We start from the raw sequence: 15,427 nt of genomic DNA, 5'->3' as shown, positions 1-15,427 counted from the left end.
TTTAACCAACCTGATCCAACCTGTTTATTATATGTGCTATGATTTTTATTGAAAAAAATAAAGATTAAGATGAATTCAATTTTTGAGAATAACTAAGATGAACTAAATGATATGACAAACAGCTACCACAACCAGTTTCACTTGTGTGATTGCAATTTGCCTAACCTTATCTCAGAACTGAATTATATATCAAAATATTCTCCAAAATCTGGATTTAAGACAAAGTAATCAAAAAAATTATCAATCCTATACAATGAATGATGGTAATGAAGGAAACACTGACAGTACTATGCATGCAATTTCAAAATTTTTATGCAGCAGAACTATAAGATTAAATAATTTAATCTAAATTATATGCATAAGATCTAATCTAGACTACCATACCAAAATAAATTATATGATTTAATATGCACATGAGATCTGAAAATAAAACTTGCATCGATCTGATCGATGCAGCAATTCTAAATCTAACCGTTAGATCTAACAAAAATGATGAAGGGAGTTTAGAAACCATTACCAAACTGAAAATTTTTGATCTCTGCTAGTCCAACACTTGGATAGGCTCTCTTTCAGATTGCTTACAGTCACACAAAGTCATCCGACCTCTACAGAACATCTACACGAAGATCATCACAGATCAGACTCTTTGGAAGTGCTAGCTTGCGAGGATCTTGGAGGATGATTTCTTCCTTCTTCTTCAAGGAACTTGGATGTTTCAAAGGATGAAGAGATCTGGAGGAGGAAGAGGAGAAGAGAAGGAGCTCTAGAGAAAAAATAAAAACAGCAAAGAACTTAGCATATGGCATCAACAATTGAAGCCCCCTTTAAATAGATAAGAACTAGGGTTTTCATCCAAGGGATGGTGCCAACAGAGTCCATGCCAAACACCTTTTGGGCATCCCAAAATTTTCAAAAATAAGAGTTGGCATAGGGAAAGAGATCAGGAGTCTCACATGCCTAAAAACTCTTCAAAGAAAATTAGGAAAAATACAATTGGTGCCTCCCTTCTTTCCTTGTTTGAAAAATCTCTTTCCTTCTTCTCTCCTTATCTCTAATTTGGATCGCATTCGAATTAGGCAGGAGATAAGATCATGACTCATCATACTTTGTCACCCATACTTACTAGGCCCTCTCTCATCATGCCAAAAATCTCAAGCCAAAACCAATTTGGCGTTGAGAACAAGAAAGGGAAAGAAAGGTGGCGCAAGGAGAAGAGATAGAGTCCCTGTTGGCTTGGACTCTTCATTTCTGATTTAATTCTTAACAAAATCAAATTTGATTTGAACCCAATGATAGAAATGAACCTAACCTAATAAGGGACCTAATTATCTCAATAAATTTTTAACCCAATTAGAAATTAGTGGAGCTCAAATTCTGATCGAATCAGGATCAAATTTTTCTTACAATCAGGCTTGATCAAATCAAACCCAATCTAAGTCAAACTGAATTCAATTCAATTAGACTTGATCCAAAGCTCTTTACTCAATCAAATTAAATTAATTAGTAATCTAATTATTAATTAATTTTTTATTAATATAGAGTCTCAGAATAGTAGGATTCTCTTCTGGAGTCCCAGTCCTAGTGGGACTCTTCACTAGAGTCACAATCCAATTAGACTATTCAGCCATCAGATCTGATCTAATCTTCTAATGTGTGTGATCCCATAGGTTCAAACCTAAGCTAGTAACATAGAAATAATTTTTTATACTAATCGATATAACCATCTAGCAATGGAATCCAACATCCAGATAGGTTGAAAGATTGCAAAGCAACATTCTAGAACCTACTGGCATATGGTTACCGTATAATTCATCTCTTTGATCCTAATGCTCAAGGTGACCCAGAATTTGACTGTCAACCCTAATTTAGTCGATCATATTATATTTCAACCTTTCAAATCCATCACATGAATTATTCTGATCAAGATTTTACTAAATTAAAATATACTGATGTATATCTTCTACTAATTCAGAGGGATCAATTTTATTTTGACTCACACACCGACTTGATAAATATTTGACTACACCTAGTAATCTTTTATCACTGAATTAGAAACTTAGATGGTATGATACTAAAGTATAGTGAGTTACTTATAAGTCATCGTGATGATCTTAGGTCTGAGAGATACTTATACCTATACCCTTCATGAGCTACTCTCGACAGCAGAGTGCTTGGCAAATAGTCATATTCGATGTGAATGTACTTCTACATTTCATATGCATGCCATACCAGTGTCTTCATATTTTTTGGTTAAGAGGACAACCAACTCATATAACATGCAACGACCTATGCTTGATATTTTATTATCCTATTAACAGTATATCATTCGATCGTGAATACTTTTAAGGACTAAACAATAAATCTTTCTTTGTCGATTAATTATAGTCCTAAAGACTTCATCACAAATACAGGAGTTCAAAATAAGATGGACAAAATTATGAAGAAAAAATCAAATAATTTTTATTAATAAAAATTCATATATATTTTATAAGTATGAGCACAATCATCAACAGGCTGACGATTGACTTTGGAATACATTTTTCAATAACTCTCACTTGAACTAAAATTAATTGGTACAGTATCATATACCTATCTTTGACTTGTGATCATCGAACTCCTTGATTTTGAGAGCTTTAGTAAATAGGTCGGTTAGGTTCTCCTTTCTGTCGATCTTCTAAAGATCGACGTCATCTCGATCTATGATCTCTCGGATAAGGTCGTAGCAGTGCAGAATATGCTTGGTGCACTGATGAAACTTCAGCTCCTTAGCTTGAGCAATGGCTCCAGTACTGTCACAATATAACAAGACAAGATCATCGACAGAGGGTGCCACTTCAAGCTCGTTGATGGACTTCCACAACCATATCGCTTCCTTCATAGCATCAGAAGCCGCGATATACTCCGCCTTGCAAACAGAGTCAACCACAGTATCTGCTTGAAATTTTTTTAGCAGATCGCTCTATCGTTCAGGATAAAAATATAATCCGACACACTCTTGCTATCGTCATGGTTTGCCTGAAAGCTGGAGGCGGTAAACTCCACTAGTTTTAAGTCAGTTTCACCATAAATAAGCCACTGATCTTTAGTATTTTTTAAATATTTAAAGATGGTCTTTACGACCTCCCAGTGGTTTTCTTCTGGATCAGACTGGTATCTACTCATTATCCCTAATGAGTATATCATATCTGATCTTGTACATATTATGACGTATATTATAGAATCCACTATCAAAGTATATGAAATTCTACTCATACGCTCTCTCTCTTGAGGAGTTATCGGACAATCTCTCTTCGAGAGAGAAATTTCATGGCCTATCGGGAGATAGCCTTTCTTAAAATTCTTCATACTGAACCGCTTTAGCATGGTGTCTATGTACGTGGACTGGAACAATCTAAGCAACCTTTTCGATCTATCTCTATAGATTTTCATCCCAAGGATGTAAAATGCTTCACCCAAGTCCTTCATAGAGAACTAAGACAATAACCAGACTTTTATTCTTTGTAATGCAGGTATGTCATTTTTGATTAAAAGAATATCATCCACATACAGAACGAGGTATACAACCATAGAGTCATTTGTCCATTTGTAAATGCAGGACCCTTCTCCATTCCTAACAAAGTCATATATTCTGATAACCTTATCAAAATGCATGTTCCAACTCCTAAATGCCTTCTTCAATCTAAAAATGGATCTCTGAAGCTTGCACACTTTGAACTCATCTATGGATATAAAATCTTCAGGCTATATCATATACACCTCTTCTTTTAGCTCTCCATTTAGAAAAATTATTTTCACATCCATTTGTCAGATTTCATAGTCTATGTGTGCCGCTATCACAAGCATAATCCGAATGATTTGAGTATTATCACAGGACAAAATATCTCTAATAGTCAATACCATAATGCTAACGATAACTCTTGACAACCAAATGGCTTTATAGGTCTCAACCTTTCTGTCTGCACCTCTCTTCTTTTTGAAGATCCACTTACACTCTATGGATTTAATCCCTTCAGGTGGGTCAACTAATATCCGTACATTATTGACCTTGATGGACTTCATTTCAAATTTTATGATTTTAAGTCATTTATCAGAGTCAAACCTCTATATTACATCCATATAGATGATCCGATCCTCATTGTTCTCATTGAGTTCCATAGGATCCCTATCTGGGATCAAGAAATCGTAGTATCTGTCTTAACGCGATACTCTATCGGATCTCCTTAATGGTACCTCTACAATAGATTTTAGATTTGACATCATCAAATCTGATTTTGTGGATTCACTAAACTGTGTCGGTTCTACCTGTTGAACTTCCTCAAATTCAACTTTAGAGACATTAATCCTTTCCTCAAAGAATTTCTTTTCTAAAAAGACTATCCTAAGGCTGACAAATACTTTTTATTCATCAGCAAAGTAGAAATAATATCCCTTAGTTTCTTTAAAATATCCTATAAAATTATATTTATCAGATCTGACTCTAAGTTTGTCTGTTTTCAAACGTTTGACATAAGCCGGACATCTTCAAATCCTAAGGTGAGAGAGTGCTGGTTTATATCCAATCCATATCTCATATGGTATTTTACTTACAGATTTACTAGAAACTTTATTGAGCACGTAACAAACTGACTCGAGTGCATATCCCTAGAAGGATATCGGTAGACTAGAAAAGCCCATCATGGATCGAACCATGTCCAACAGGATTCGATTTCTCCTTTCCGACACATCATTATGTTGTGGCATTCTAAGAGAAGTCCATTGAGAAAGAATCACATTCTCCTCAAGATATGTCAGAAATTCACTAGAAAGATATTCACCTCCTCAATTTGATCAAAAAATTTTAATATTCTTTCCAGTCTATTTTTCTACTTTATTACGGAACCGTTTGAACATTTCAAATAATTTGGACTTGTGTTTCATCAAGTAAACATACCCATACCTAGATAGGTCGTCTGTGAACGTAATGAAATAGTGATATCCTCCTCTGGCACTTGTACTTATAGGTCCACATACAAGACTTTTTCAAGCAGACAAGACTCACAGGTTGGCAATGATTCATAATCATTGTCATCAAAAATTTTTTCTTGAGCTAACTTATTTATCCTATTCTTGTTGATATGACCTAGCCTACAATACCAAAGATAGGCATCTAAGACATCGACTATCCTAGGGTGTTTATTAGATATGTATATTATATTAGGTCTATATACAATATATATTCTATTGTCCAACTGTCCATGCATTAGAGTAACACTATTTAAAATGATATCACAAAAAAAAAATTATTGATATTTTATAATTTGATTTGATCAAAAGGTCTATGAAAATAATATTTAAAAGAATACTGGAACAGTAATGACACTCATTTAGAATAATAAAATGAGACTCGAATACAAGCTTGATAATTTCTAAAGCTAGAACTGGAACTGATCTTCCATCTCCAACATTCAGGAATCTCTCGTTGTCTCCAAATCTCCTACTGACCTAAAGACCCTACAACGAATTACAAATATTAATAGGGCTATTGATATCCAATACCCAGGTCATTATATCAAAAACAGAGAAGTTACAAGATGTTATCATATAAGTGCCTTATCCAGCAACCGATTGCTTCTTCTTTAGCCTTTTCGGATTAAGAAAAGCTATATATTGAGAATAGTTTCTCTTCCAGTGATCTTGTTTCTTGTAATAAAAGCACTCTGCCTAACTCTGATCGGCCTTGAACTTGAGCTTCTGGGTCTGACTTCCAGCACTTTGCACCTTTTTATTTTTTTATTTTTTTTTTTCTTAAAGGGACGACGCCCACCCAAAGAAGATCCTCCTACTACATTCACCATCTCCTTATGAAGCTAGTGATCCTTCTCAGAAGTCTGTAGCAATCCCAACAGACCATGATAGTTGACTACAGGCTTCATCATTCTAAAATGACTGAGAAACGACAGATAGGATTTGGGCAGGGAGTTTAAGATCACATCTTTCTCCAACTGTTCGTGCAAATGAAAGTCAAGTTTGCTTAGTCGCTCAATCTGTTCGATCATGTATAATACATGATCAGTGACGACGCTCCCTCCCTCATCTGAGCATTAAAAATGGTGCAACTAATCTTGTGCTGCTCAATATTTTTGAGAGTACCAAAGGACTCTCTCAACACTTTGAGCATGTCCTCTAGCTGAGCCTCTTCGAACTTTCGACTGAACTCATCGTTCATCGAAGCCTGTATTATGCAACGAACTGTGGTGCGGTCATTGAGCTACTTCAAGTAAGTATCTCTAACCGCGCCACAAGCATTAGAAGTGGGCTCTTCATGTGTCGGATCCGTAATCACATACAAAATCTGCTCGTACTCTAGGATGATTTTAAGTTTTCGATACTAATTATCGAAATTGGATCCCGTCAATTTCTCACTGTCCAATAGTGATCGGAGCGATAAGTTTGAGGCCATATCTGCACAAAGAAAAAATCAAATCTAATCAGTATATGAATTAATTAAGCCTAAATATATGGACTTTAGTCTAAAAGTTCTTTTACTATTTTATATGAATTGATAGCCTCTACCTCCAACTCGAAGAATTATTTTAATTCCTTAGCGGGTAATAGAATCCACACAAACTGCACACAAGTTCGACTTTAGCCAGCTCACCCATATGCATTCATGGATAGGTTCATTAACCAATTATTTTATCAAATAATTTTTAGTAATTGATTTAGCCCCAGATAACTTTTCAGTTGACTTTGATCTTCTTTGCAAGTCTTGATTAGATCTAACCATTAATATGATCATATTTACGAATCTAACTATCAAATGATCAGGTTTGACTTTAATCGATTAATCTGACCACTTGATAGAGAGACTCAACTAAGTTATCATATTATGAATGATAATTCTAATAGCAAATGAGCATCAGATCTTTGGGCCTCCAATGATCATCATACTAATGGACCCATTATCACTAAACTTAATGGAAGGTTATAATTTAGTTATCATCATAACTATCTCATTTTAGGGACCTAATAATTGTAGGAACCAGATCTAGGGTTTCAGGGTTAGATCTTGAAACTTTTTCAAGATCATACAGCGGAAGACTAAAATAAATCAAAATTTATTTTTTTTTAAAACCAAAAAATTCCTAGATCTAAGATCCTATTACATGATTATTATATAGTATTAAATCAGAAATTAAAATATATATATATACAGCATGAACTACATGTTGATCATATCAACATGTTTCTATACTACATCTAATGTATGTATTAAACAATAGATCAGATCTATTACTTTGCAAGTTAGACGCTCTAACCTCACTTATCCGGGCTTAAGGATGATGTTGCAAGCCACACACGTATCCGGCCTCCAGGAGTCATCCACACGAACCCACGAATCTCGATCAGAAGTCCTGCTTCAGAAAATCAGCACAGTATGCTAGTACTGCGCTGATCCTTCTTTGATGGTTGATCAGGTGCCTCCTTCTTGATTTGGACTCTTCCAAAGATGAAAAGTAAAAGAAGGAGTTTCAGATCTGAGACGCTCTCAGAAAACTCAAGATGGAGGGAGGAAAGATATGAAAAAAAAAACCCTAGAAGAAGACCCTCTTCTTCTTCACGTTTCTCTCTCTAGACACCCTAACTTGTGTCTTTTATACCTCCATGACCCAAAGGTTTTTCTCTCTGATTTTTGGATGGCACAAAGGTCTCTCAAATCTCTATCTTCTTCTAAAATTTCATAAAAAAACTCATTTTATACAGAGAGATATAATAGAGTCCTTGTCTAGGTCAAATACCTAGTCAAGGCTTATCCAAACATGGCAAGTTAAGGGGCGCCCAACTCTTGAGCACCTCCTCCATATTTTTGTGCATGGATCACCAGCAAAGGGTGCACGATGTATACCCTAAAATCCATAAAAATTTCAAAAAAATTTGGATAAATTCAGTGTAAAATTGAAAGAGTTTTGGATTTCTAAAACTCTATCTCATAGAATTCGAAATCCAAACTTATTCCTCTTTGATTTGATCCAAACCACCTTCCATGTAAGAAAGAAGAGAGGAAACCTTTTGTGAACATGAGAGAGACCTGGGAGAGGGATTTTGTCACACAAAATAAGTGGAGATTGGCGTTGAATAAGAGAGAGGGCGTGGGGAAGGCTTATGTGGCGCAAGGTGGAATCCTAGTCTTATTAGGATTCTATCTTATGACTTGTTTTAATTTGATTTTTCAAATCAAATCAAACCAAAATTAGATCAACCTAATTAAAATAGATCTTAACCCAATTAAGAACCTAATTTAATCATATTAAATTAGATTTAAATCTGATTTAATTTTCTAATCAAATTAAAAATTAGATTGACCCAAGTCCTAGTTGAACTAGGACTAGTTTTTCCTTGCACTTGGCTTATCCAATAAACCAATTGGACTTGATCCAATCAAGCCCAAATCAAATCTAATTAAATTATATTTAATTAGACTTAATCTCAGTCCATTGGCTTAATCAAATTTAGTCAATTAGCAATCGAATTGCTAATCGATCCTCCTGCAACACTTGCACTGGGTTAAATGTCAATCGTATTGATCATTTAACCCTAGAACGATTCTTAATCGTTGATCAACCATCCGATCGGATCATGAACTCTAATATGTGTGACCTCATAGGTCCAAACCTAAGTCGGTAGTATAGAAATAAATTTTTGTACCAATCGAAGTGACCATCTAGCAATGGTACCCGACGACCGGATAGGTCGAATGTGTAGAACAACATCCTTAGAACCCATGCGGATATAGTTTTCATATAATTCATCCCCTTGACCAAAATGATCATAGGACACCCCAGAGTTCAACTGTCAACTCTGATCAGGTTGTCCACATTGTATTTCAAAATATCAAATCCATCTGATGGATTACCCTGGCCAAGATTTTGCTAAATTAAAATACAGCGACTCATTCTTCTCCAACTCTTGGAGTGGTCAATCCCATCTCGATCACACTCTAACTTCGCAAGTACTTGACTGTGCCCAGAAGCCTTCCGTCTCTGAATTAGAAATTCAGTTAGTCCAGTATCAAAGCACAGTGAGTTGCTTGCAAGTCACTGAGGCGATCTCAAGTCTAAGGGACACTTATACCTATATCCCATCAGAGACATTCTCGACAGCAGAATGCTCTGAAGTTGGTCACGTTCAATGATGATGTAGCCTTACATCTCACCTGTATGCCATACCAGTGTCTCCACACTCCTTGGTTAAGAGGACAACCAACCCATATGGCCTACAGTGACCTATGCTTGATAGAAGCTGTCGTCCTTATTAACAGCCTATCATTTGATCGTGAATAATTTTAAGGACTAATCGATAAATCCTCTCTTTATCGAACTTAAATAGTCCTAAGGACTTCATCATAACAATGGAGTTCATTAGAAGATGAAAGCTTATGATGAAGATGCCAAATATATTTTATTTATTAACAAATCAATTACAATACTTGGTTGCTCAACCGTCAACAGCTTGACGATTGATTTTTTGGGATACATTTCCCAACAACTCCCACTTGTCCTAAAGCCACTCGACACAGTATCTAATACCCATCTTCGACTTGTGGTTGTCGAACTCCTTTATTATCAGGGCTTTAGTGAAGGGGTCGGCTAGGTTCTCCTTTCCGTCGATCTTCTGAAGGTCGACGTCACCTCGATCCACGATCTCTCGGATCAGGTGGAAGCGGTGCAAGATGTGCTTCATCCGCTGATGTGCTTTGGATTCCTTCACCTGAGCTATGGCACCAGTGCTGTCGCAGTAGAGCAGGACTGGACCATCGAGGGAGGGTGCTACTCCGAGCTCGTTGATGAATTTTCTCAGCCACACAGCTTTCTTCGTGGCATCCGATGCTGCGATGTACTCTGCTTCACAAACAGAGTCTGCCACAGTATGCTGCTTGGAACTCTTCCAGCAGATGGCTCCACCATTCAGAGTAAAGATATAACCCGATACGCTCCTGCTGTCATCATGGTCAGATTGGAAGCTAGAGTCTGTGAACCCCACAAGTTTCAGATCTGACTTACCATAAACCAACCATTGGTCCTTAGTATTTCTCAAATACTTAAGGATGGCTTTAACCACTTTCCAGTGATTTTCTCCAGGATCAGATTGGTATCTACTCACTACTCCTAGTGAGTATGCCACATCTGATTTTGTACATTCATGGCGTACATGATAGATCCCACGGCTGAAGCATATGGGACTCTACTCATACGCTCTCTTTCTTCAGGAGTTGTCGGACAATCCTTCTTAGAGAGAGAAATTCCTTGGCCTATCGGTAGATAGCCCTTCTTGAAATTCTCCATGCTGAACCTCTTCAGCACAGTATCTATGTACATGGACTGGGATAATCCAAGCATCTTTTAGATCTATCCCTATAGATCTTCATCCCTAGGATGTAGGATGCTTCACCCAAGTCCTTCATGAAGAACTGTGATGACAACCAAACTTTTATTCCCTGTAGTGCGGGGATGTCATTCCCGATTAAGAGAATGTCATCCACGTACAAGATAAGGAATACCACAACTGGATCATTTGCCCATTTATAGATGCAGGGCTCTTCTCCATTCTTAATGAAGCCATACGTTTTGATCACCTTATCAAAACGCATGATCCAACTCCGAGAAGCTTGCTTCAATCTATAAATGATCTCTCAGGTTGTATCATATACACCTCTTCGGTCAGCTCTCCATTCAGGAAAGCTGTCTTTACATCCATCTGCCAGATCTCATAATCCAGATGGGCAACTATTGCAAGCATTATCCGAATGATTTGAGCATTGCCACAGGAGAAAACGTCTCGTCATAGTCAATACCATAACGTTGACGATACCCCTTGACGACCAGACGGACTTTATAGGTCTCCACCTTTCCGTCTGCGCCCCTCTTCCTTTTGAAGACCCATTTACACCCAATGGGTTTAACCCCTTCAGGTGGGTCAACCAATGTCCAGACATCATTGACCTTCATGGACTCCATTTTGGATTTCATGGCTTCAAGCCATTTCTCGGAATCAGATCTCTGCATTGCATCCATATAGGTGATCGGATCCTCATTATTCTCATCAAGTTCGATGGGATCACCGTCCCGGACCAAAAAATCGTAGTATCGTCCGACTGATGCGGTACTCTACCGGATCGCCTTAATGGTGCAGGTATATTGGGCTCCAGATCTGATCTAATCATATCCGACTCAGGTTCAGCTATTGGTGTCGGTCCTTCTACCTGTTGAACTTCATCAAGTTCAACCTTAGAGGCAACGGTTCCTTCACCAAGGAACTCCTTTTCTAAAAAGATTGCCTTAAGGCTGACGAACACATTTTGTTCATCAGCATGGTAGAAAAAATATCCTTTTGTCTCTTTGGGGTACCCTATGAATTAGCATTTGTCAGACTAGGTCCAAGTTTATCTGTGACTAATCGTTTGACATAGGTCGGGCACCCCCAAACCCTAAGGTATGAAAGTGCTGGCTTACGTCCCGTCCATATCTCATATGGAGTCTTAATTACAGACTTACTTGGAACCCTATTTAACAGATAACAGACCGATTTGAGTGCATATCCCCAGAAGGATATCGGCAAGCTAGCAAAACCTATCATGGATCGGACCATGTCTAACAGAGTCCGATTCCTCCTTTTAGACACACCATTATGTTGTGGTGTTCCTGGAGGAGTCCATTGGGAGAGAATCTCATTCTCTCCTAGATATGTGAGAAACTCACTAGAAAGGTATTCTCCTCCTCGATCAGATCGAAGAGTTTTAATACTCTTCCCAGTTTATTTTTCTACTTCACTTCGAAATCGTTTGAACATTTCAAATGAATCCGACTTATGTTTCATCAGATAGACATATCCATATCGGGATAGGTCATCCGTGAAAGTTATAAAGTAGAAATATCCACCTCTAGCACTGGTGCTCATGGGCCCACATACATCAGTATGTACTAGGCCCAAGAGCTCAGTAGCTCTCTCACCTTTTCCAGTAAAAGGTGACTTGATCATTTTACCAAGAAGACAGGACTCACAGGTTGGAAGTGATTCACAATCACTAACTTCGAGGATTCCTCTTGAGTCAACCTGTTTATTCTATTCTTGTTTATATGACCTAGCCTACAGTGCCATAAGTAGATATCTGACACACCATCTAATCTAGGGTGCTTGCCAGTAGAATAGACTCTTATCAGGCTTGATCTTTTTGGTCTGGCTCTGCACAGATGTCCCAGCCTGAACTTGCACCTTCTTCACTTTCTTCTTCTTGTTCTTCTTCCCGTTCTCAAAAGGTCGAGAACCAGAAGACGAACCTCCCACTAAGTTCACCGACTCCTTGTGAAGTTGGTGATCCTTCTCAAAGTTCTGAAGCAACCCCAGTAACCCGTGGTAGTTCTCTTCAGGCTTTGTCATTCTATAATGAGTGAGGAATGGGAGATAAGACTTGGGCAGCGAGTTCAGTATTGCATCTTTCCCAAGCAGCTCATGCAAGGAAAAGCCGAGCTTGCTCAATCTTTCCATCAGCTCGATCATGTACAATACATGATCAGTGACAGAGGCACCATCCCGCATTTTGGCGTTGAAGATGGCACAACTAGTCTTGTGCCTCTCCACGTCATCGGGTGTGCCAAAGGCATCCTCCAACACTTTAAGCTTGTCCTTTGGCTGAGCCGTCTCGAATCTGCGACTGAACTCGTCGCTCAAGATAGCCAGCATGATACAGCGCACCGTGGTCCGATCACTGAGCCACTTCTGGTAAGTGTCTCTGATTGTTCCACGTGCATTGACAGCTGGCTCCTCAGGTGCAGGATCTATTATCACATATAGGATCCGTTCATGCTCCAGGACTATCTTCAACTTTCGGTACCAGCTACCGAAGTTGGGTCCCACCAACTTATCATTGTCCAACAATGATCGGAGCGATAGGAAAGTGGCCATATTTGCACAAAGGAGAACCATAACCTAATTAGTAATTGATTCATTAAACCTAAAGATTTGGACTTTAATCAAAAGGTTTCTCTCACTATTTTATTCGAATTGGTAGCCTCTACCTCCAATTCGAAGAATTATCCTAATTCCTTAGCGGGTACTAGAATCCACTTAGACTGCACACAAGCCCAACTTTGGTTGGCCAACCCATGTACATCTAAGGGTAGGTTCATAACCAATTATTTCTCTAAATAATTTCTAGTAATTTTAATTTTGCCCCAGAAACCTAATCAGTAGGCTTTGGCCTCCACTGTAAGGATCCAGTTAGGTCCAACCATTAACATGATCATACTTGGTGTATCTAACCAACGAATGATTAAGCCAACTTTGGTTGGCTCACCTAACCACCATTAGAGAGACACTTCCAAGTCGTCATATGATGAGTGATAATTTCATTAGTCAACAAGCACCAGGCCTTTGGGTCTGCATGATTATTGAGTTAATGGACTTATTATCAAACACCTTAATGGGAGGCTATGACTCAGTTATCTCCATAACTTTATCATTTTAAGGATCTAATAATTTTAAAAGATTTAAATAATATAGAAGATGAGGTCAGATGAACCAGCTTATCATGATCCTCTCACTAGCTTCACCAAGTCAGCTTAAGGGAGACCATTAAAAGGGCTGGTCTAGGAGCACCTAAATCAGTCACACTAATTTACCTAGCTGACATGGGTCAGCTCGAATAGTCAAATGATCCGATCAAAATATAATTTCACCAAGAGGCCAGGTAAGTTCGATCAGTGGGAGGGTCTGCCAAAGCTTGCCTTAGACACCATCAGAAATGGTCAGGTAAGCGGGCTCCCAATTAAAAACCACCAGTCTGGTTTACCTTAGACACCAACTGGTTTAATTAGTTTCGATTAGATCAACCTAACAGATCGTGCTAGACCGCTTAGCCAAGAATCAAGTCCATTTGGTTCTCGTTAAAGACATGGACTTGACCAACTACAACTATTGTAATTGATCTAGAGAATCCTTGACCTAATCTAAGACAACAATTGATTAGATTTAGTCAATTCTCTAATTAAGTCCATCTTTAATCTAACCATAGGTCTAACCCAATTAATGGACCTAATTCTCACTAACCCATTAACCCAATGTGTTATGATTTGTGTCTTAGGTTCTTCAATTCACAATCCTAGAACCTAATCAAACAACTTCTTAATTCTTAATTAAGTTTTGGACTGAGGGTTGGGTTCGACTTTTCAAAAAATAATTTTTATATTTATAAAATAATTTTACAATATGATTCTACCAACCATATTGCATGTTTGATTCATAATCAAGATACAAGTGAATTAAACATGAAACTACTTTAGATCTAATCTAAACAGGTTCATGTAATTGAAATAATTTCAACTTTAAATAATTTCTTTATAAAAAAATTATTAACAAAAAGATTTTATTTCAGATTTAAATATCTTTTAAATCTAATAAATTATAAATTTAATCTAGATCATATCTAATAAATTTATGATTAAAGATAGATCTACACAAACTAGGATAACCTTTGCACTGTAAGGGGTAAACCTTACAGCAGGACAACCTTGCAGTTCGTGATTGATCTAAAATTTTAATTTTATATTTAATAATCAGATTATAAATTAGATCTAATCTAAGAAATAATCTAAGCATGTATAAATAATCATGTAATAAAGAATCTAGGCTCTGATACCAATTGTAGGAACCAGATCTAGGGTTTCAGGGTTAGATCTTGAAACTTTTTCAAGATCATACAGCAGAAGATTAAAATAAATTAAAATTTATTTTTTTTTAAATCAAAAAATCTCTAGATCTAAGATTTTATTACATGATTATTATATAGTATTAAATTAAAAATTAAAATATATATATATACAGCATGAACTACATGTTGATCATATCAACATATTTCTATACTACATCTAATGTATGTATTAAACAATAGATCAGATCTATTACCTTGCAAGTTAGATGTTCTAACCTCGTTGATTTGGGCTTAAGGATGATGTTGCAAGCCGCACACGCGTCCGACCTCTAGGAGTCATCCACACGAGCCCACGAATCTCGATCAGAAGTCCTGCTTCAGGAAATCAGCACAGTATGCTAGTACTGCGCTGATCCTTCTTTGATGGTTGATCAGGTGCCTCCTTCTTCTTGATTTGGACTCTTCCAAAGATGGAAATTAAAAGGAGGAGTTTCATATCTGAGACGCTCTCAGAAAACTCAAGATGGAGGGAGGAAAGATATGAAAACAAAAAACCCTAGAAGAAGATCCTCTTCTTCTTCACGTTTCTCTCTCTAGATACCCTAACTTGTGTCTTTTATATCTCCACGACCCAAAGGTTTTTCTTTCTAATTTTTGGATGACACAAAGGTCTCTCAAATCTCTATCTTCTCCTAAAATTTCATGAAGAAACTCATTTTATACAGAGAGATATGATAGAGTCCT

This window comes from Elaeis guineensis, chromosome 11 (assembly GCF_000442705.2).
Source record: "Elaeis guineensis isolate ETL-2024a chromosome 11, EG11, whole genome shotgun sequence".
Taxonomy (NCBI): Eukaryota; Viridiplantae; Streptophyta; class Magnoliopsida; order Arecales; family Arecaceae; genus Elaeis; species Elaeis guineensis.
Note: the sequence above shows the minus strand (reverse complement) of the source record.